General features: G+C 44.3%; 1 protein-coding gene across 1 annotated transcript in view; it reads left to right on the forward strand.

The window, feature by feature from the left end:
- The first annotated feature begins 469 nt into the window (after positions 1 to 469).
- The window catches only part of Ston2 (stonin 2), a 151,608-nt gene continuing 130,198 nt past the window's right edge, over positions 470 to 21,879 (forward strand). Inside the window, exon 1 of the mRNA XM_042692598.1 lies at positions 470 to 584. The gene's annotated coding sequence lies outside the window, so the exon portion shown is untranslated. The remainder of the gene's footprint in view (positions 585 to 21,879) is intronic.

A 21,879-nucleotide genomic window follows, 5' to 3' on the forward strand; every position in this document is an offset into this window, starting at 1 on the left:
GGGTACATTATTTTGCGCCTGATGTTTACCAGCTTCTGTCCTGAGCCATGTGCAGTTCTTAGAGTAAAAAAGTAACAAGGCTGAAGTGCAAGTGTGACATGGGAGTAACGACACTCACCCCTTGGAGGTCCCTGACTACCAAGGTGGAACTCATTCCCTGCCACCAGTGTTTGAGCAGTGTCTGGCCGGTGCAGACCGGACGACTCCATCCATTTGGCGGCGTAAAGCTGACCAGATTCTGCTTTGGGCTTTCGAGGCAGGGCGCGCGAGGCTAGAAAACCAGACCCGGGAGGCGCCCCGCCCATCGCCCCGCCCCCACCGACTCCTCCCCGCCCTGCCTCGCATCTGTCCAATCAGAGTGCGTCTCGGGAGCGCGCCTCGGCCAATCAGGCACGGCAGGAGCAGCGCTAGGAGCCGGCGGGCGCGGAGCGAGCCCGGAGTCGGGAGCAGACCGCGGCGCTGCGGCCGTGAGGGAGCGCGGCGAGGGCAGCGCGGCGGGTGGGGATTACCGGGCCGGAACCCGCCGGCGGTGCCCGGGAGGACCTGCCGCCCGACGCTCCGGGACCGGGCGGAGTGCGCCGCAGGTAACGGAGCGCGCCGGTGGCGGCGCGGGGCTGAGCACGCCGAGGGCGAGGGGCCCCTCAGGTGGAGTGCGGGCACCGGGGAGGGGGCCGGGCCGCGGGGTCCTAGCGCCGCGGCGCTGCTGGCGCGCATCCCCGGAGAGCAGGAGGCGCGGGGTTGGCGCCCGCCGCGCGCGCCCTGCCGTGGGAGGCGTGAGGTGAGGACGCCCCAGGTGAGCGGGGGTGAGCGCACCTGTGCCCCCCGCACCCGCGCTGCCACCCCCCGCAGCTCTGCGCCGCACTTCAGGTCCACCGGCGCCTTTCCCGGGGCCCAGCTCGCCCCCGCCGCCGCCGCCGGCCTGAGTGGGAAAGGCGACAACAGGTGTCCCTGGGGTCGGGGCTTCCTACCTCCCCCACCCCCGCGCGTGGACGCAGGTCCCCGGCCTTTGGCCTTCTGCCCCATCCTCGGGGTGTCCTGAGACAGGGACCCCCCAGCCCAGACTCTCAGGCGCGCTGCCCGCTGGACAGCGCCCAGGGGCCGCCGGGACCCAGGGCTTTTGGATGGAGTTTCCTGCGCCCGTTGCCAAGCAATTTGCTGGACACCGCCTCTCGCTGGGATGAAGAGTTGAAGACGATTCGTGTGTGTGCGTGTGTGTGTGTGTGTGTGTGTGTCGCTGGGATGAGGAGTTGACGATTCGTGTGTGTGCGTGTGTGTGTGTGTTCGTGTGTTCGTGTTCCGCCCCTACTGAAAAGAGCTGCCCGGAGGGCTGTGTGTGAATGATTAACTATGGTCTGCGCAGCTACTGGCCCCTGCCCGCTTTCCTCCACCCTCTCTCCCTTCTCCTTCTCTCTCTCCCCCCCCTTCTCTCTCACTCTTTCCTTCATCTCCTTCACGCTCCCTGGGTCTCCCTCTCTTCATCTGCGAAGTGGCGATAACTTGCACGTGTTGTTTTGAGGATTATGTGAACCCCTGTCCCCCCCAAACATCCAGCACAGCTAGCCTGAAGTAGTCTCTATAAAGGCTGGCTCTTATTATTTATTGTGTGAAGCGGATGTTCATTTAGAGAGTAAATCAGACGTGTCCAAACTGGTCCAACAGCCATTTGGAGCTCTGAACAGCTTTCTGAACTTGAAGAGGGAAAATGCGATTAATGTTACTGATGGTATCGTTTAAAGGTAATATTATATCCTTTAGGGAAGGGGGGCGGGGACCTCTCCATTGGAAGAATGATACATACATGGATTCCAACTCCTAACCAAAGCTTTGTAACTCCTAACCAAAGCTTTGTAATCCTTATATGAAAAGAATATTGTGGGGCTGGGAAGGTGACTCAGTGGTAGAGTGCTTGCCTTGCATGCATGAGGCCCTGGATTAGATTCCTCAGCACCATATAAGCAGATAAAGCTGGACGTGGCGCTGTGGTTCGTGTGGTAGAACGCTAGCCTTGAGCTGAAGAGCTGAGGGACAGCGCCCAGGCCCAAGTTCAGGCCCCACAAAAGAAAAAAAAAAAAAAAAAAGAAAATATTGTGGTACTTTACTGAATACTAATTTTTTGTTTAGTAAGACTGAGTCAGGGTATATTTTTAGGTTTGCATACTTTCTACTCTTTAAAGTTAAAAAGGAAGAGGTAAAGGAGGGGGGAGGGAGGGAAAAAAACAAACTCTTCAACCACAGAACAAAATACCAGCAGCTCATAGAAACCTAAAACTGTGTTTGCTACTCTCAGCCAGTTAACCCCATGTCTGACTTGTGCAGTCCAGTTAAATCTTTTGCTGTGGTATCATTTGTCTTTCCTTGTTTAATCTGAAGAATCAAATAAACACTTGGCCCCAATTAATTTTTGTTATTGTTGTTGTTTGGTTTTGGGGCTTGAACTTAGGGCCTAGGAGCTGTCCCTGAGCTCTTTTGTTCAAGGCTAGCACTCTACCACTTTGAGCCAGAGCACCATTTCTAGTTTTCTGGTAATTAATTGGAGTTAAAAGAGTGTCACAGAGTTTCGTTCCTGGGCTGGCTTTGAACTATGATCTTCAGATCTCAGCCTGCTGAGTAGCTAGGATTACACGTGTCAGCCATCCGTGTGTGACTCCCAATTACTTTGAAAGAAAAACAACACCTAAAATTTCAACATGTAGCAGACTCGATTCTATTTCTGAACCCTCTGCTCCTTGCTTCCCACTCTGTAAATAAGGTTTCCCAGGGCAATATCAGCGGGAATAGTGTGCTTGCTGTATCATGCTGCTTTACTTCTGCAGCCTGGGACCTGGGGACAGAACAGGCACACTGCCCTAGTTCTCCTAGAGTTTTTTAGGTGCTTTAGAATAAATAGACCCATTTAGAGAAAGTGACGATCTTCCCAGAGAATCAGAAGAACCCTCCCAGTTACAAATCTTGAAAGTGTCAAATTTGTGTGGTGGTCCTTTGAGTTGCTGACGGAGGGGAGGGTCTGAAGGGCGGACAGAGGGGTGTGCCTGGGGCAGATGGCCGAGTTCAGGGCCCGGCTCCTACCTAGTAAGAACTTAGCAAACTTGTACAAGCTGCTTTGCTTCTCTGAACCAAAACTCTTCTGTAAGCTGTAGATACATGCTGTTATTACTATTTTATTACAATAGTAAGGAAACAGTACTCTAACAATAGTGTTAATAAACAGGAAGGCCCTAGCACTGTTTGGAGGGTATAGTTCTAGATCAGTAGCATGTAGAGGAGGCCCTAAAAGTGAGTGATCATTCAGTCCTGGGAAGGATAAAGGCTTGATTGAGGGTAACCCTGGAGCTAAGTGGAGGATGAATAAGTTCATTAGGCAGCCTGGGTGGGGTAGGATTGGAAGGAAGGGTAAGCAGAGAGAGAAGACATTCCATGCCAAGAGGAATGATGAGAAGTATTATCGTTGTTAGTCTAGGCTAAATAACAAATAACTCCTAATCTCAGGGGTTGACAGCAACATGGATTTTTTTCCCCCTCCCCACTGAGGCTACATGTCCTGGTAGGTCTTTTGTAACTTAGCATCTCATCTGTCTGTATTTAGGTCCCACTAAGCTTAAAGAATATAGTCTCTCTCTGGGACAGTGTCATTTATGGCAAAGGGAAAGAACAAAACTATGACAAAGTCTGCTCAGAGGTGACAACTCTTCCTTCACCTTTTTTTTTAAAGTGTTGATTAAGGTCAATCACGTGGCCAGGCTTGATGTCAGAGGTCTAAGGAAGTAAGTGTAAGCTTCCTGCAGATAGTGAATAGATAGGAAGGTACAGAAGGAAATCAGGTCAGGGAAATGGCCAGAGGCAGATAATGGAGGACCGGTTCTATGCCAAGGCTTGGAACTTTATCCTTGAGCAGGGCATAGCCACGGATGAGTTTAAATTGAGTTTGACAGGTCAGAGTTTCAGGCTGAGCGTATATCTCTAGTAGCAATGTTGAGAGAAGACTGAAGTCGATGAGGTGAAAGGCAAGAGATGATGAAGGCCTAAGCAAATGCAGCAGCCTTGACTATCTTTTTTTACATGAGTTGAAATTCCACAAAATTATTCATTTGACAACTGAGTGCCTTGTCTTTTTGAGAAGTTCTCTCCTAAAACATACTCTCTCATCTTGAAGGTATCTAGTAATTCCATCTAAAGTAGTGCTTTTCATACTTTAATTTGCATAAAAATTACATAGATAGCTTGAGAAAATGGATTTACTGTTCCCAGTCCCTCTCTAGACTTTCTGAATCAGTTATTCTAAGTTGGGGCCTGAGAACGAGCATTTCTACCTAGCACTCAGATGATGTGTATGTTGCTGGACCAAAGACCACACTTCAACAACCACTAAATGTAGTAGAAAGCAGACCTAAATGGAAGTACGCCATAGAAGGAAGAAATAGGCTGGAAAGTTCTAGCATCCTCTATGTAGCAGTATTGTGGAAGGCTCACCCTGAGCTGTTAGTCTGTAAGTGTGACTGCATCTCCAAGTTTTATATTAAATTGCAGATGCTATTTTTTGGGGGAGAGGGGGCATCGGTCGTGGGGCTTGGACTCTGGGCTTGGGCGCTGTCCCTGCGCTCTTCAGCTCAAGGCAAATGCTCTATCACAGTGCCACTTCCAGTTTTCTAGTGGTTTATTGGAGATAAGAGTCTCACAGACTTTCCTGCCTGGGCTGGCTTTGAACTGTGATCCTCAGATCTCAGCCTTCTGAGTAGCTAGGATTACAGGCGTGAGCCACCGGCGCTTGGCACAGATGCTATTCTTTTTTTTTTTTTTTTTTTTTAGGTCCAGTCGTGGGGCCTGAACTCTGGGCCTGGGCGCTGTCCCTCAGCTCTTCAGCTCAAGGCTAGTGCTCTACCACCTGAGCCACAGTGCCACTTCTGGCTTTTTTTCTTTTTGCTTATTTGGTGCTGGGGAATCGAACATGCAAGGCAAGCGCTCTACCACTGAGCCACCTTCCCAGCCTCCAGATGTATTCTTATAGTGAGAAAATGAGAAAAAAAACTCAGATTCCGAAGAGCAACAATGTCCCCTCCCTCAGTAATTCTGCCTAGCCTTTCCATCCTTCCACTGAGTACACACTCTTTCATCTTCTTCTAAATCTTTCATTCAGTCCTGTCCATTTATTTCAGCCCTGGTTCCTCATACATCTTGTCATTCCAGGCTTAATTTCTTCTAGAACTGAGCTTGCCCACTGGGTAGACACATGGCTGAATTATAGCATAGTTAGACCAAGAAACTGCTTGCCTTACTTAAGGTCAGCTTCATGAATAAAAATCTGTACTATGTGGTCATGCAAATTGCAGTCCACTCTCCCCCAGGATAAATAAGCCCCTGACAAACTAGCACCAACCCTCAAATTGTTTGGCTTGTTCTAATAGGTGGAGCAGGTCACAACAATTCCCCTGGCTCTGACTCATCACTCCTGCAGTGACAGAACTTCAAAAAAATGAACATTAAGGAGAAAACATGATACAGGAACTTAAGCACAAAGAGTTTCTTTTCCTTTTACTATATTTTTCTTAGTCATGAAAGTAAAAGACAAACTCTATATAGGATACAAATAATCAATGATATATTGACCAATAGAGAGCATCCAAATGTATAAAATAATTTTATGTTTTTTGGTTTTTTTTGGGTCCCGTCGTGGGGCCTGAACTCTAGGCCTGAGCGCTGTCCCTCAGCTCTTCAGCTCAAAGCTAGCACTCTACCACTTGAGCCACAGCGCCACTTCCGGCTTTTTTCTTTTTGCTTATCTGGTGCTGAGGAATCGAACCCAGGGCCTCAGGCATGCAAGGCAAGTGCTCTGCCACTGAGCCACCTTCCCAGCCCTTAAATGTATAAAATAATTTTAAAATTAGAATTATGCATTTATCTGTCTTTGGGAGGGTAAGTGGAGGGCACAGAAATGGAGGGACAAGCTGGGAGCTGGTGGCTCACACCTGTAATCCTAGCTATTCAGAAGGCTGAGATCTGCGGATCGCAGATCAAAGCCAGCCTGGGAAGGAAAGTCCTTCAGACTCTTATCTTCAATTTACCACCAGAAAACCAGAAATAGCCCTGAGGCTCAAAGTAGAATAACACTAGTCTTGAGCAAAAGAGGTCAAGGACAATGCATACCTTGAGTTTAAGCCACACAACAGGACCCCCCCCCCCCAAAAAAAAAAAAGAGAGAGAAAGAGAGGGACAAAAAAGTGAGCAAATGCAGCAGTGGTACTCAGTGGTGAAAATGAATTATGCAACTTATGGGTGGGGACAGGAGGGAAAAATTGGGAGAGAGTGAAAGAAGGAGTTACATTGTCCAAAAAGAAAGGTACTCTTCACCTCACTTATGTAACTAACTCCTCTGTATATCACTGTTATAATTACAATAACTTTTTAAATAAATGATGAAGTCAAAAATTAAGAGTGAAGTTAAAATATTTGTTTCAAAGTGAGACGAATGTAAAATGTTACATCTGAAAATTGTGCAAACTTGTTGGACAATGGTGGTTCAATGAACGCCTATAATCCTAGCTACTCCAGAGGCTGTGAACTGAGGATTGTGATTCAAAGCCAGCCCAGGCAGGAAAGTCTGTGAGACTCTTATCTCCAATTAACCTCCAGAAAACCTGTGACTCAAACTGGTAGAGTGGTAGCCTACAGCAGAAGAGCTCAGGGACAGTGTCCAGGCCCTCTGAGCTTAAACTCCATAACCAATTCCTGCCCCCTCTTCCAACCCTCCCCCCCCCCCCAAAAAAAAGCAAACTCTTTATATAAGTTTGGGATTTTTTAATTTTTTCTTTTCTTTCTTTCTTTTCTTTTCTTTTTTCTTTTATTTTATTTTTATGCCAGTCCTAAGGCTTGAACTCAGGGCCTGGGTGCTTTTTGCTCAAGACTAGCACTTTACCACTTGAGCTGCAGCTCTACTTCTATTTTTGTTGTTGTGGTGGTGGTTGTTAGTAGAAATAGAAATAAAAGTCTCACAGAGTTTCCAGCTTGGGCTGGCTTTAAACCAAGATCCTTGGCTACCTGTGTGGTTAGGATTACAGGCGTGAGCCACCAGTGCTGGGCTCGTATATTAGTTTTATATAAAATAAGAACTATTTCTCATGGTGAGTTCAAGATATAAATTAAAGTGAGTAAAATTTGAATAGGCCTTATTCTCAATGAGACTCAACCGTAATCACACTTTCAAGTATGCGTGTGTGGTTGTTTGTTTTTGTCAGTTGTGGGGCTTGAACCCAGGGCCTGGGTACTGTCCCTGAGCTTTTTCTACTCAAAGCTAGTGCTCTACCACTTTGAGCCACAGTGCCACATCTGGTTTTCTGATGGTTAATTAAAGATGAGTCTCACAGACCTTCCTTCCCAGGCTGGCTTCGAACCACAATCCTTAGATCTCAGCCTCCTGAGATTATAAAGTGTGAGTCACGAGCACCTGGCTCAAGTGTGTTTTTAAGATCTCTCCTGTGGTGTTGGCCCCAATACTACCATCTCTTGGTCAGCTCTAAAAGGAACTTAGACAAGTCACTCATTTTAGGTTTTTCAGAAGGTAGGATTAAAAATAAATAATCCTTTAAAGTTCTCATTCATTGTGCATACCAGCTGGCCTCCTATTGATCTTAACTTATCTGTGGTGGCCAGTGGCTTCACTGACCAGAAAACAGTGGTATCAATGTTCCTATGATGTTTAGTCCCAAAGCAAGATATGAAACTGCTTTGCCCAAGGAAAGCCTTGGAACATGGTTCGGGTAAATGACATTGACTACCTTCCAACTATAAGACTAGCTGTGAGAATTCAGAGCTTAGTGCACTGATCCAGCCTGCATTCTTAGCGAGTTCCTAATATTTACACAAAAGAAATACTAGTGAAATAACAGTGAGACTAACAGTAGCCAAATAATCAAAGGGGATACTGAGCGCTGTGAATTCAAACAGAAAATCATTCTGAGGTTGTGCCTTGCTGGTACCTGAAAGAACAATTGTGTTGGGCCCGGATGCGGAAATAGAATTTCGCAGGTAGAAACGCTGGTTTCATAGGGAATGGGTCCTGAGTGAACTGTGGCTCTGCCTGGTTGTGGTTCTGTTTCAGGTTTACTGACTACACTGTTGTGTCCGGAGGAGAAGAGTCAAGTAGGAAAGAAGAAGGGGAATCTGAGCTAGATGACTTCTTAAAGTCCTCCTTTCTTGGTTGCCATCTCACCCTTTAATCTGAACGTTCTTACATAGGAGAGCTTGCATAACTTGTTCCCAAATGCAGATGGTGCTTTAGTAGATGATCTCTGGACTACTGATTTGACCTTCTTCACATGTCATTTTATTAATAGGAAATCACTTTGAGTCTAAGGATGTCAAACCTCTTTATAAACACAATCTAATCCTACCATAAACTCTGTCTTCTGGCAGGCAGTTGGTCTTTCTGCACTTCTAAATGACCTGAAAGGTCAAGGGACTTGTTTAAAGTCACAGGAGAATCTCTTGGCATTCTCGCCTCCCCTGACATTTGGTGGTGTCTTGCTTAAGTTGCCTCACACGTGTTCCTAAGGATGGTGATACGAGGAACTTAAGGGCTCTGTTATCTAGTTAAGTTTCTGCAGCTAGCATCATGTCTTCTCTGTAACCTCAAAAGCTCCTCATTAATTTTAAACTGAGACTGAGATAATGATACCTTTTTTTTTTTTTAAGTCTTAACCCTGGCTCTCATTGAAAGAAAGGACCACTTAAGATAGTGAGTCTGTTCACACCATCTGAATGAAATGGCATTAAGTATTTTTTTATATATAAAATGCCATGTAGCAAGTCTGTCAGTACTTTGAAGACACCACACCCTTACTACTTGACACAATCTCTCCATTGATAGCTTTGGGAAGGTAGCCACTTGCTTTTATTATTTATTTAATTTTATTCTTTTAGTGAGGTAATTTAAATGAAAACAGATTTTTTTATGTCTCTGTTTGCTTTAGGAATTGAGTGTATTTGTCTGTCTTTCTGGACTTTAGCCATGATTAAGTGGATAAGGCTAGGGTGACCCATAACCAGTGGATTAGTTTATCCATGGTTTAAATGTTAACTATTGTTCCAGCCCAGAGCTGTCAAACCTACAGATTTCTTGTATATTTCTCTACTCTTACCAAACATAAAATTTTCTCTTTCACTCCTTGTCTCTACAGTTTCCTCAGCCTCAGACTTTGAACAGTTGAAGGGTATCAAAAGTTTGCTGATTGAAATGATCAGTAATTATCATTTATTGAATTTTTCTATTCACCACATTATCTGGCCTTACTAGCCCTTCCATTTAGTATGCTCAGGAGAAGTATCTCATTTTGTAGATGAGCCAGAGTCTGGGGTTAAATAATTTGTCAGAGGTTAGAGACGAGTTAGGCTTTGGATCCACTTCTTTTAATCTCTGAGCTCTGGAAGCTCTTAGTCACTATAGTGTCTGTAAACAAAGGAAAAGTGCTTTAAATAGTTAACAGGAGTCAAGTGGAGGTGGGTCATGCCTGTTTTCCTAGCTACTCAGGAACCTGAAATCTGAGTATCACCATTAAAAGTCAGCCCAGGCTGAGAGACTTCTTTTGCCAATTAACCAGCAAAAAGGTAGAAGTGGGGTTTGGCTAGAGTGGTAGAATGCCAGCCTTTAGTGAAAAAGCCAAGCAAGAGTGAAGCCCTGTGTTCAAGCCAAAGTGTCTAGAGTACTATGTGTGAGTGCATGCACATGTGCGTGTATACACACACACACACACACACACACACACACACACAGAGTCAACAGGTACAATCTGTCTACCTCTTTGCACACCCTTGGAGATCCCACTGGAAGGAAATCTGTTCTTTTTTTTTTTGGGGGGGGGGTCCAGTCGTGGGCCTGTACTCTGGGCCTGGACGCTGTCTCTCAGCTCTTCAGCTCAAGGCTAGCACTCTACCACTTGAGCCACAGTGCCACTTCTGGCTTTTTTCTTTTTGCTTATGTGGTGCTGAGGAATTGAACCCAGGGCCTCAGGCATGCAAGGCAAGCGCTCTACCACTGAGCCACCTTCCCAGCCCAAAAATCTGTTCTTATGTTTGCAGTTCAGTCACATTATCAGCAAGGGGAGTTGAAGTACACTTCCTTCTTCTTTTCCCTATCTCCTGTTCCTTAGTATTTTTTTTTTAAAGCATTATTATAAAGGAGCCCGTGAAAGCAGACTCGTTGAAAGGGGAATCTATTTGAGTGAACACAGCATGTCTTTTCAGTCACTCACTCATTGGCCTAATTGGCATGGGCGGGTGGTTTTGCTGACTCCTCCAGCTGTGCCATCCATCATACCCTGGGAACTCATAAGCTCCACTGTTGGTTGGTTTTAAGTTCCTGATCCCTGAGCAGGCTTTGGGCATGCAGTTCCAAAGAGTCAGTTGTTTGCTGTCACATGTCAGCCTCTGGTTTGGGTGACTTGGCTTGTCATGATACAGTGCTCATGGGACCAGGGGCTTTGAGCACCTGTCACTGGTTGCCTGCTTCCTATGAAGAGTGTATAGAATGTGCATCCCATTAGGAAAGGCAGTTTGAAGAAGTGGCCAGGAAGCCATAAGAAAGCCAGGCAACAGTGCTGATCATATATATTTCTACTTATAGGAAGAAAATCTACAGGGATGGGGGATTATATCACTGAATAGAGGTTGGTAAAATGGTTAAGTCTGGAATGAGACTGTCCATGTTTGAATTGTGAGGCTTCTGATAAGTTATTTAACTTCCCATTGGCTTTCTTATCTTCATAAAGCAGATAATCACAGAACCCGCTTCCTAGATTCATTATGAGGATTACATAAGTGACTTAATTCAGTGAGCTATAAAGCACATTCAGATCCATGTCTGGGAAATAGGAAGGGTTACATAAAGGTTCATCAAATAACAAATAAAAGTAAAGTAGTGGGTGAATGCCGCCTGTGTAGATTCAGCAGTGCCCATGATAGATGAAGTCAGTAAAGGTATTCATGATGAGTTACAAGCAAATGAAATCTTCTTAAGTGCACTGAGGGCAGTGCTCACTTTAAAGAATCATATGTGATAGTTATAAACTGCCTATTTGTAAAATGAAGGGGAGAGAGAAGATTTGTAATGAAAGAGAAAAGGGAAAAATGGTTCACTTGATGTGACCCATTGGCTAGGGTTGGAGCTCAAAGCTTCTAGAGCTGCATTACTTCTGGGCAGAAACAGTACTTTGATCAGTTTGGGATGTGGGAAATTTAAAAGGATTGTTAGATACTGACATGAAAATGGTCATCACAAGCATCAAGTGAGAATTCAAGGCTGGAACATCTTTATGGGGGTCCCCAGGCATACTTAACACTGTGAGGAATGAAAGTCATTGAGGACAGATCCAAACCAGGGATGTTTCAGCTCCAGTGACAAAAGTCAAGCTGGATCTAGTTTTCTAGTTTGTTCGTTACTTCACTTTGCCAATGTCCGATGTAGAAAATGGACCTGTTGGATGTTGGGTAGTTGGTATCTCAAGCTGTTTCATGTTATGGCTAAGTACATAGGCTTTAAAGCTAATAAACCAGGATCAGTTGCCATTGACTTGCCAGCTTTGAGCCCTTGGACAGTGACTTGGTCTCTGAGACTCAGTTCCTTCTCCATGAGTATGTCTCATAGGTTTGAGTTGTATAAATGCTGTGTTACTACTGTGAAGCTGTTCTTCCTGTTCACGCCAACATGTTTGAAGTGGGCAGCAGTGACACGTTGCACATTTTTACAGCCCTTTGAATTTTTTCCTAAATCACATTTTAATTTAACTCACACTACTACAATTTTTCCTCCTTTTTATAAAATTAAAAAGAGAGGTCTGGCAGGTAACTGCAATACATTCTACATACATGCCAGTTCCTTACCTTTCTTCCGTAATTGAAACACTATATCCAAAGATCAGGTCTGGTCTGTGTGCATGGAAAGTACTACTACATGAATCTCAAGTTGAAAGCTGAAACGCAGCCAAAAAGGATCTGCCTGGCGATGCCAGTGTTTCCACAGTGTACACTTGCTCTCTGCCACTGTGGGCCAAATAAGAAGGATTTCACTGTCTTTCAAGGGTCTAGTTGAGCCTTCCTACTGCTCTGTTCAAGTTTTATGCTTGGTTGTAACCTCTTTATTTCATTCAGCAAATAATGTTATTCTGAGTTTTTTTTAAAGGTCTCACAGAGATAAATAAGAATGCAGAGATATGGGGAGCTGTGCTCTGAGTTTTGTTTATTTGTGTTTGGGGTGTGTGTGTGTGTGTGTGTGTGTGTGTGTGTGTATGTGTGTGTGTGTGTGTGTGTGTGTGTGTGTGTGAATCGTGGGTCTTGAACTCTGGGCCTAGGCACTGTCCCTCAGCTCTTCAGCTCAAGGCTAGTGCTCTACCACTTGAGCCACAGTGCCACTTCTGGTTTTCTGGTGGTTAATTGGAGATAAGAATCTCATGGATGGGGCTGGGAAGGTGGCTCAGTGGTAGTGTGCTTGTCTTGCATGCATGAGGCCCTGGGTTCGATTCCCCAGCACCACATAAGCAAAAAGAAAAAATAAGCCGGAAGTAGTGCTGCGGCTCAAGTGGTAGAGCGTTAGCCTTGAGCTGAAAAGCTGAGGGACAGCGTCCAGGCCCAGAGTTCAGGCCACACGACTGGACCCCCCAAAAAAAAGAAAAAAGAAAAAGAATCTCATGGATGTTCCTGCCTGGGCTGGCTTTGAACCTCCATTCTCAGATCTCAGCCTCCTGTGTAGGATTACAGGTGTGAACCACTGGCACCCAGCTGCTCTAAGGTTTTGTCACTCTATTCTTTAGTTAGTCCATACGCTGTGTTTGCATATATGGCTTATAATCCTTGAATTTGTGATTTTCTGTTTTTCAAGTTCCTGTCCGTGAGATATTCACTGAATAAATACTACTGTTAGTGGTAGCAGGACCAAAAGTATGAAATGGTATGGTTTGTTTTGAAATTGCTAGTAGAGTTTTTCAGAACCTTTTCCAGATGGATGTGGGTGATGAGGGCCGAAAAAAGAAACCATTGGAAACATTGGAGTGAAAAATTTATAGGAAAGAGCTTCCAATGATTGCAGTTTTCTTTCTGGTCTTCCAGGTTGAGGAAGCAAAGAGAATAGGCATAAATGGGAGGAAATTTCCATCAAGTTGGAAAAAAACAATAGAACAAATAATTTTTCATCACTAATATACAGGCCTAGGAAAGTCACAAGGTCAAAGGATCCTGTCCCGTTTATCTGTGATGACATCCTTTCCTGTCCCCACAGGAAAGCCTTATCCTAAACAATAGATGTGTCCCTGGGAAGTTGAAATGCTTGCAAATGGAGTTTTCTAACAAATCACATCACTTAATTAAAAAAATTTTTATTTTATTTTTTGAGTATGTTTTAGTGTGGGGGTTTGAACTCAAAGCCTGGGTGCTTAGTTGTTGCTTTTCTTTTTGTTTTTGCCCAAGGCTAGTGCTGTACCGTTTGAGCCACAACTCCACTTATGACTTTTTTGCTTGGTTAACTAGAGATAAGAGTTCAATGGATTTGTCAAGCTGCACTGGTTTTGAATGAGAGTCTCAGATCTCAGCTTCTTGAATACTAGGACTACAGGTGAGAGAGCTTCTGGTGTCTGCCAATTTTATCTCTTTAGAGGTATGTTGGTGGTTATACTTTTCTCTCTGTATATATTTCAGGTGTTCTTTAGTATTAGTATATTCTTTTTTTTTGTTAGTTGTAGGGCTTGAACTCTGGGCCTGGGCGCTGTCCCTCAGCTCTTGGGAGTGCTCTCTCCTGTCGAGCCACAGCACCACTTCCAGTTTTCTGTTGGTTTATTGGAGGTAAGAGTCTCATGAGACTTGCCTGGCCAGGCTGGCTTTGAGTCGTGATCCTCAAATTTCAGCCTCCTGAGTAGCTAGGATTATAGGCATGAGCCACTGGCACCCAGCTAATAGTGTATATATATGTATATATATATGTATATATATATGTATATGCACATATATATATATATATATTTACAGTAATACAGAGAGAAATTTAAAATGTAAAAGAAAGAAATTAACTAGGAATGGGAATGAGTGACTTGTTGCCATTTAAAGATTATTAGTTGTTTACATTTACTAATGTAAGAATTCTCTCTCTCTCTTTCTCTGTTTTTTTTTTTTTTAAAAGAAGAGATATTGGGGCTGGGAAGGTGGCTCAGAGGTAGTGTTTGCCTTGCATGCATGAGGCCCTGGGTTCGATTCCTCAGCACCACATAAACAGAAAAAGCCGGAAGTGGTGCTATGGCTCAAGTGGTGTAGAGCACTAGCCTTGAGCTGAAGAGCTGAGGGACAGTGCCCAGGCCCAGAGTTCAGGCCCCATGGCCGACAACAACAACAACAACAACAACAACAACAACAAAAGAGATGTTAGCAGTATATTTCATATATTGAACTTTAGGCCCTGTTTTACTGACGCATAGGCAGCCATCATACAGCACACATTTATTGGATCCTCAGCTTGTGCCAAGCTCACCAGTGTGTCCTGGCTCATTAGATCTGTTCCTGACTGTTGGAGACACCCGTGTCCCTTTTCTTCAGTCAGCTCACACAAGCTTGGGATCTATCTTACTTGTGATCAGCTTGGTTATAAAGATAACATCACACCTAGCCTGGGGTCCCAGAGGCTGCTTGCTGCCTCGTCCTGAATTTTGGTGTCTGGCTGGGTTGTTTGGGTTTTCTGCTGATATGCCTGGGTTATTGGGGAGCAGGAGGGAAGGAATAGATTCTCAGAAAAGGGAAGGAGATAGCCTTCACATTACTGAAAATGGAAATAAGCAATTATCAGCTCTGGGTTATAGCCACAGTGCCTAGCTTCCTTCTGAGCTCCTCCCAAATAGTTTTGTTTTGAAAGGCCTGAGAGGCAGAACTGTAGCTCTGGGTTCTGAGCTTTCCTGTTCTGAGAGAGTGGCTTAAAGATTGAACTCAGAGAGATTTGGAGAGCTGTAATTAAAAACAAAATAAAAAACAGACCTTAAAACCAATCCTAGGGAGAAGCCCTTAAGGTTGACTTGTGGCCTTGGGCCTGTGTAGAGAACTCCTAGTGGAGTCATGTGAGAAAAATACCCAGCCAGACAACAAAACTCAGCTTGTAACCTAGCTGATCACAAATAAGATACATTCTAAGCTTGTGAAGAATGAGAACATGGTTGTCTCCAACAGCCAGGGACAGATCCAATGAACCACACTGGTGGGCTTGGCACAGCCTGAGATCCAATAAATGTGTGCTGACTGATGGCTGCTTATGCTTCCCAGTGGCCCTGAGCATGCTACATTGTAATTTCTGTTGCTTTGCCTGTCTCTCCAAGACAGTGGATGAATTTTAGTCCTCCTCCCGTCCCTAGAGTTTCACCATGCCTAGCAAGAGGAAAGGCACAACGAGTAATTAGTAAATAAGTGAAGATATGAAGAAATGTGTTTTGTGACAGTCAGAAATCCATAACCTGCAGAAGTTCCATGAGCACAAATCACTGAAAGTCCAGCAAGACCTATTAGATCATCCCTCAGATCTTTATGTGTGACATTGCTTATCAGCATGGCTTCCTGTCCATATTTAAGCTTTCTTTGGTTAGCCCTCCCAATCCCCTGTGTCTCTAGGCTGTTATGGTGACAGACTATACTGGACTGAACCGTGTAGCCATCCAAGGCATTGCTGAGAGCCCTTCGTGCAGAACCTCCTCCCAGGTTCAGAGGCTGAAGGGTGTGGGATCTGGCTTCTCCATCTGCTGCTGCCAGAGCCAGAAGACACATGACAACATGTGTAGAAGTTGGGTTACCCTGGAGTGAACTCGGAGAAAAGGGAAACAAAACTAGATTCCCTCTTTTCACACCAGCTCCTCTGTGGGTTTTGAGATGTTGTTGTCCAGAACTGTCTCTCTGAGATGGCCAGCAATACGCTGTGGTTCTTGTGAAGCTATGGACAGCCCTGTTTGCTTACCCTGCCTCTTTATGCTTCTCATTCTGGCTTCTCGGATTGCTACGAAGCACTGGCATGGAAGCCTGACCTCAGACTCTGTTTTCTAGGGAATTTAGTCTATGACACATTCAAATCTGTCGCTTTCTCCCTGGAAAAACACAGAGACAAAACAGAAAGGAAAGAGCACCACTAATCAAGCAGTCTTCTAAACACATCCAACAAAGCTTAGCTGGGAACTGGAGGCTTTAATCAGGCATCGCCTGATTACGGAGTGGCATTGACCACCCTTATTTAGGGGAACTGAGAAGATGGCTCCATTCTAGACATTTGGAACCTGTGTCCTGGTCCCTCAGCAGGCTGGCCATTTGTTCCATGATTTCTATTTTAATTAATGATCTCAAATATATACACAATGTCAGTAATTTGAGGGATTATTATATAGCCATGGAAGTGGATCACTATGAGATTTGTGATGTATATATAGGGTTTAAATCCTTGATCTTCTTGCTTTATTACTTGTGTTACCTTGAGAAATTTAGACCATTGAAACCTCAGTCTCCTTAGCTGGAAAACAAACTTAGTAAGAGCATCTTATCTCATAGAGCTGATGGAAATATTAAATAAGATAATGCATATAAAGCCCTCAACACTCAAAAGATATTAGTATTCATTGTTATTGTTCTTTTTTGAGAGAACAAGAGAATGGTAAATGTTAATCCCATGTAGATTTATAAAACAAACAAACAGCCTAATTTACTATGAGACTTTGTAGCCCTCAGAGGTTTATAAGAGATATTTTCTTGGTCTGGAATTTTTTTTCCTGGGAAATTAAAACCACAAGCCACCAGAACAGATGCAAAGGCAGGATAAAAGCTTCCATGCAAGCTGTTTACCTACTAGGCGTTTTAAGTATAGATATATTTTCAAGGTCTTTGCCAATAACTTTCATATCAACTCTAAATTAATAAACTATGGAGACAAAAGTAGAGAGGTTTTGCCATCTTACCATGGCCATTCAGAGAATTTGTAGCCAAGAAGATCTCAGGAAATAGCTTCTTGCCCCTCACCTTTGTCAGGTTTTGGTTGAGGCTGGGCAAATAGAAAGTTTTTTCCCCTGTAAAAGCTTGTTCTATAGGGCAATTGACAGTGTGTGTGCTGGTAATTTTATAAAGCTGTATTAAACTGTAATTGTGATTTATTATTAATCCCTTGCAAGAAGCTTCCAGTTTAGCTGTGCTACTTTGTTTCACAATGCTTGTTGCTTTCCTTCTGTGCAAGGAAAACAGAGCCTTGGCGGTTCTACAAGAAGGGCCTGGTCCTCCCACACGGGACAAGCACTCCCGTGAACATTCCTGAATTTCGAATGAATTTCTAATGCAGAATTTACCACAGAAGTATACTTTCTTCTAGAAAATTCTGTAATGCCTCTAGGTCCTCTTAGAAGACTTTTTTTCTCTGTCCAACCACCTAGCTGTCAATTCCCAAGTTCCCCTCCTTTGCTCCAAGAGTCAGTGCAGCTTCTTCAAAAAAATTTTTTATTGTTATTATAAAGGTGATATACCCAGGAGTTACAGTTATATAAGTAAGTCAGAAAAAGAATACATTTCTTTTTGGACAATGCCACCTTCCCGCTCTCCAAGTTTTTTTCCCTCCCACCCCCACCCACAAGTTATATAGTTCATTTTCAGCATAGTGTCTAGTGAGTACCACAGCTGTGGCTTTTTGTTGTTGCTGGTGGTGATTGTGAGGGTGGAACTTGGGGCCTGGGCGTGGTCCCTGAGCTCTTTTTGCTCAAGGCTGTCACAGACCTCAGCCTCCTGAGTAAGTAGGATTACAGGTGTGAGCTGCCAGCGCCTACCTTGCAGCTTCTTTTGTCCATCTTTTTACTTCCTATGATGAAAACCCATTTGTTCCCTTGGCTTCACATGCCTCCTTTCTTTCTTTTTTCTTTTTTTTTTTTTTTGGGTCCAGTCGTGAGGCCTGAACTCTGGGCCTGGGTGCTGTCCCTCAGCTCTTCAGCTCAAGGCTAACGCTCTACCACTTGAGCCACAGCGCCACTTCCGGCTTCTTTCTTTTGCTTATGTGGTGCTGAGGAATTGAACCCAGGGCCTCCTGCATGCAAGGCAAGCACTCTACCACTGAGCCACCTTCCCAGCCCCATATCTAGGTACTTCTTATCACTGTTTTGTTGAATGAAGAAAAACACAAGGATTCATAGTCATACATGTTTTCTCTCCTTTCACCTTTTTGCCCAGTTAAGGTTTTCTCCTGAACAATCTATATTTCTATGACCTTCCTAACTTTGAACATGATGTGGACACCAGGGATGTGTTCTCTAAAGTGCTATTGGGCTGCTTATCTGTAGGCAGTGTTTAGATAAGGGTGTACAGTTCACCTCGCATCATACATGGCTGGCAGGTCTTGAACCTGGAATGTAAGGGATAGAGTATTGTCAAGTCCTGTGCTATGCTGAAGGCTTGAAGGAACACAGGTGAAGGAGTAGGCAGTTCCAGCTAGGGACAAGTTTCATTTCTACAAAAGGGAGAACAGGGAAATAACTTTTCTCTGTCCATATGCCTAGAGGATGAAGCTCTGTGTTTTTGCTTTTTGTTTTTTGTTTTCCATTGTGAGGCTTGAACTCATGGCCTGGGTGCTGGCCCTGAGCTTTTTCACTTAAGGCTAGCACTCTATCCCTTTGAGCCACAGTGCCACCTCCGGTTTCTGGTAGTTAATTGGAGAAAAGAGTCTCATGGACTTTCCTACTTGAGCTGGCTTTGAATTGTGAGCCTCAGATCTCAGCCTCCTGAGAATTACAGGCCTGAGCCACCAGTGCCTGTGTTTTTTTGTAACGGTTCTGTATTGAGCTAACTTTATTCACAAGCCAACCGCTAAGCTTGAGATTTGTGGTGCAGAACTGTTTTCTCTCATTTTTGTTATGTTTGATGTAGAGAGTGTTGGCAGGAGTACTACATTTCTTTGGATATGACTTCCATATGACGTAGAGGTGGATAATACCGCTGATCACACTGCTGCCCCTACAGACTGAAGTGGCTGTGAGGACACAGTAGCAATGGGACACCTTCGCAGTGCCCCTGGCAGCAGTGTCCCTTGGAGCACACTTGTAGGCGGGTGGCCCTTCAACTGAACTACTTACCTATGGATCCTACATACATAGGTGATAAAATTGGGGCCTAGAGGCTATCCAGTGTGATGGCCCTGCCTCCCGTACCTTCTCTAGCTGCTTGTTCCCAAGCCAGCCAGTGCCCCATATCAGGATGGCTGGTGTTTCCTGTCTCAGACTGCAACTCACACCACTACTTCCTTTTCTCCTAAAATTTGGAAGGCCTCCCTCTTCCTTCTACTTTCACTTCTCCAATGCCACCATGAGTGAAATCATCAAGTTCTCATTCTCTGTCTTTCTCAAGCTAACTCCTACGCATCCTTTGTAAGTAGAAGAGCAATGGTGAGGAGAATTTTGCTTGCACACTTGATATTCACAGAGCTAATGGTCTCATAGGCCTTATTTTTTCCCATCTTACATTGATCTCAGAGGTAGATACTATCTGATGAAAGTCAGGTGTAGAGAATTTCAGAGGCAATTATGATTAGCAGTGAACTGTGAAGGGACTTGGCCTGCCTGAATAGCTTATGGTCTGAATGAATGTACCTGCAAAGATTCAGGCTACATATATAGAGCTTTCTGTGCATCCTTTCTAGGACCCTCCTACACCTGACACCGTTAGACACCATCCCCCATAGTAACCTGTATTCAGGGCCTTTCAGAGGTGGTAGAAAGAGATACATATTCTTTGCTTTTTCTGAGGTTCCCAGTATATTAAAAACTGAACATCTTCTAGGCAAGGTAACACATACCTATAATCCCTGCATTTGGAGGTAGAGTCAGAAGTGTTGGAGTTCAAGGCAAGCCTGAGCTACCTACCGAGTTCCAGACTAGGCTGGGTTACTTGGAAACACCCTGTCTCAAAGTTAAAAAATAACAAGCAAAAGAAAACAGAAGCATAACCAGAATGGAAAACACATATGTTGAGGTTTGAAGACAGGAGTTAAAAAATTATCCTTTTGATGAATTCTCATTTTACCAAGTTCAAACCTTTACATTGTATTTTCATTTTTTCTTATTTATTATCAAGTAGTTATGCAAGCAGGTTACAACTCCTTAAATCAGGTTATGAGTACAGTTCTTTTATTGTAATTTATTTTTTAAATTTATTGTTATAAAGGTGACATACAGAGGGATTACAGTTACATAAGTCAGGTAATGAGTACCTTTCCTTTCCTTTTTTTGGTTGGTCATAGGGCTTGAACTCTGGGCCTGGCATTGTCCCTTAGCTCTTCAGCTCAAGGCTAGCGCTCTACCACTGAAGCCACAGTACCACTTCTGGTTTTCTGCTGGTTTATTGGAGATAAGAGTCTCATAGACTTTCCTGCCCGGGCTGGCTTTGAACTGTGATCCTCAGATCTCAGCCTTCTGAGTAGCTAGGATTACAGGTGTGAACCACTGGCACCCACCTACCTTTCCTTTCTTATGGTGATATCCCTTCCCTTGCTCTCTCCCAGTCCCTCCTTCTCATCTCTACCTGCAAGTTGTGTAGTTCAGTTTCGACACAGTGTCCAGTGAGCTTCAGGGCTGTGCTTGTTCACCCTTTTCCCCTGGAAGTTGTATTACAATTTTGTTAGATACAAGGTAACTAATTGTAGGAGTTTCAAAAGATATTCATTGTACCCTCTGTCCAGAGGAGTCTTGTATTTAAGGTTGTGGGAGGTCCATCTTCCTTCAGTCCATCATTGTGATAGTCAGTGTCTCATAGAATGATGCCTTTGAACAGTTTGCTTTTCTGGAGTCTATTTCTTTATTTTCAGTACCAAGCTTAGCAGCACAATTTGGCACATTAGAAGCTCTTAATGCATGTTGGTTGAATGAGTTAGTCCACGAATCATCCCTAAAAAACCTCAGGAATTTGAAGGATTTGGGTTGGAATCCTAACACTACAATTTATTACACTCTAAACCTGAGCGAGTTACTTGGGCTCTCTGGTCTCCGTTTTTTGCCTTCTCTAAGCCTACTGTGACATCTGATGAAAGAAACAAAAGAGATAGCTATTGTACCTCAGGTATGGGGTGAGCAGTGCTGGGGCCTAGGGTCAGGTGTTGGGACACTGGTCGGGTACCTTTATTAAGAAAGCTTCCTTTCCCTCTGCCTCTCCAACAGTCTAGAGGATTATGGCTCCTGAATTGTTCCCAGGGACAAAGCCTCCCCACAGAGCTGGGAAGGTGGTTCTGTGGTAGAGTGCTTGCCTCACATGCCTGAGGCCCTGGGTTCGATTCCTCAGCAACACATAAGCAAAAAAATCCAGAAGTGGTGCTGTGGCTCAAGTGGAAGAGTACTAGCCTTGAGCTGAAAAGCTGAGGGACAGTGCCCAGGCCCAGAGTTCAGGTCCCATGACCAACTCCCCCTCCTCCCCAAAAAATAAAAAGCCTCTACATCCACAGCAATATACAGACCTTACTCTTTAATGCACTGCAGGCTGCTGAGCTTCTTACCTACATGGTCTCATTTAATAATCTTTCAGAATGACAAGTTACCTGTAATTTTAGCAAATTCTTTCTCTTGCTATAACATGCCTGGTACCTGCCCTTCTCCTAATGGGGCAGAGTTGTTACCAAGGGTATTTCCTCCTGTGTTTCTGAGTTCTATGGCAAAATTTTCTCTTTATTTTTTATTTTTCATTTCTGGGAATTCAAAGAATTTCATGGAGAAAAGCCCTATTTTAAACTGCTCTCTTTCCCAGGAGCAGGTGCAGAGCAGTCTGGGACCACAGACTCCTGTGTAACCTTGTACTGAAGAGCAGGGAACAGCAACACCCTCACCCCACACCTACACACACGCTGGAACATTCTCATCTTTTCTAGTCATTTGGAGCCAT

The sequence above is a fragment of the Dipodomys spectabilis genome, unplaced genomic scaffold (assembly GCF_019054845.1).
Source record: "Dipodomys spectabilis isolate Male_0828 unplaced genomic scaffold, ASM1905484v1 ptg000157l, whole genome shotgun sequence".
Lineage (NCBI taxonomy): Eukaryota > Metazoa > Chordata > Mammalia > Rodentia > Heteromyidae > Dipodomys > Dipodomys spectabilis.